This window comes from Astatotilapia calliptera, chromosome 3, assembly GCF_900246225.1.
Source record: "Astatotilapia calliptera chromosome 3, fAstCal1.2, whole genome shotgun sequence".
Lineage (NCBI taxonomy): Eukaryota > Metazoa > Chordata > Actinopteri > Cichliformes > Cichlidae > Astatotilapia > Astatotilapia calliptera.
This window is the reverse complement of record NC_039304.1, coordinates 51,394,082-51,396,169: the sequence shown is the minus strand read 5'-3', so window position 1 is coordinate 51,396,169 and position 2,088 is coordinate 51,394,082. Positions and strand designations below refer to the sequence as shown.

Here is a 2,088-nt window from a genome sequence, read left to right as displayed (position 1 = left end):
ATGCTGAGATAGCAAACAAATCAAGAACTAAATCACAGATCACAAAGTAGAGATTTAAAAAAAATCAACATTATCAATAAAGACAGAAATCAGAGATTCAACTATATCATGAGGCTTCAGATGCACTTTTAGAATATTGTTGAAAAAAAAATGCTTACAATTATTTGAAGTATAACTATACTTGTGCCGTTTTCTTCATCCTGCAAAGCTGTTCGTGTTCAACACGACTGATGGAACAGATCCACACATCATTCAGTTTGTTTGGAGGAAGCAGCTCATCTGAGGTCATGTGATTATCAGCAGGCTTCAGTGGAGCTGATTTAACTCTTTGGTCCAATAGAGCAGCTCAGACTGAACTGTAGAGATGAGTTGTGTTGATCCTAAGGACTTAGTGATGTGTAGAAATAATGAAACCTTGGTGTGTAGTTTCTGAGGCTCCAGGTTGAAGATGTGTTTTAAATCTGGTGCTTTGTTGCGAGTCATATTGTCCCAGAAAGACAGATCCTGACAGAAGACAGGATCTGTGATTAGAACTCTTTGAACTCTCTAATGTTTCATTTTAGGTCCACAAACACTTTCAGCAGTAAGTAGATCCACACTGACAGGAGACATGACTGTGAAGCAGCACCATCAGACTCTGGTCGTCTCCAACATCTTTAAAAACTGCTTTGACTTTTTAGATCTCTGTCCTGTTACCTCCTGCTGTGATGTGCTCCTGTTCTTCAGCTTTTTCTATAACTCTGCTGCAACCTGCAATTTTGGATCCCCACAACAACAAGTTCATCAGTCAAGTAAAACTGAGATGGGAAAATTCTGCTCCAGGGTAGAGTTCTACGGTGTGTCAAAGAAGGCAATGAATCCACCAATGACCATGGACAAAAGTAAGTTTTACCATTTGAATACAAAGTTCTCATCCTTTAAAATTTATGTTTATGAAGGTTTGTTTCTGCTTTGTCCAGCTGAAGCCCACCTTGCACTGATGAAGGCTCTTCCAACCCTCTTTCCCACACCTGCCCATCCACCAAAAAAGATGGGGAATGCTTCTGAAGCATTTCTACATGTCCTGAAGGTAAGTTTTATAAAATTTGCTTATAAAGATCTACAGAAAATTTGGCAAACAAAATATTTCGGTCAAACATGACTCAAAAATGCTTTTTCAGTTTCAGCCGAAGACTTAAATCTATAATTTATTGTTTTCATTAATTTATAACGTATTTTAATGTACACGAGTGTGGTCACATAAGGAGTCGCTTGATAAACCATAAGTCAAAAGTACTATAAAATGTGTGTAACCAACAAAGAACAAGATAATGACATCTCCAACGTTATGACCAAATCCCAGCAAAAAAACATACAATTAACATCAGCTGTTGACTGTCATGTCTTTTGTGTCTTGCAGCCTACAGAAGATCCAGATGCTGTCCTCCAGAAATGAAGCTTGTCATGTCCAGTAGTGATGTTCGATGGCTGCAAGTGTGTCATTGCTGTTGGTAATTTACCAGTTACAACATTTGGCAAAGAAAAAATTGGTGAGGCTATGATATATGTGATGGCATACTTTTATGCACTCCATCTGACTTACCCCAAATGCGTGGCAACCCTGCTGTCTGTCATTCAGACAGAAGTTCTCCAGGATGCCATTCATGAGCATGACACTACATCATCTTACAGAAAAGCCCTGGCAGAATGGCATGCATTTATTGGAAAGTAGTGTGTAAATTTCAGATAAGATTAGGAGAGGGCACTTCTGTTTGTTTTTGTTTGTTTTTTTTCAATCTGGGTCTTATTTCTAAAATGGAAAATGTTCATTTACTCACCCAGACAAGTTTTGTGGTATTTGGTGTCATTCGGAAGAAATTTGAATCTTTGTGGTCTTCCTATGTCACTCGTCAATTTTAATGGGGCAATGGCGAAACCTCTAAGGCTGTTGAAATGTTGAAACCACTTAAACAACTCAAAATGTTGGACCTGTACTGTTCAATTGTATCTTTATTATCTGCAGGTTATTGTTAAAGTGGACAAATAAGATGGACACTTTTACTCTGTTTCAGTTTTGTTTTGTCCTTAATCAGCAATATAATCTTAAAG

General features: G+C 37.8%; 1 long non-coding RNA gene across 1 annotated transcript; it reads left to right on the top strand.

The window, feature by feature from the left end:
* Positions 1 to 815: 815 nt before the first annotated feature.
* Positions 816 to 1,745, top strand: LOC113019763 (uncharacterized). Its single transcript, XR_003272075.1, has 3 exons — positions 816 to 881; positions 960 to 1,069; positions 1,400 to 1,745. It is a non-coding gene; the product is annotated as an uncharacterized LOC113019763 (long non-coding RNA).
* The last annotated feature ends 343 nt before the right edge of the window (positions 1,746 to 2,088 follow it).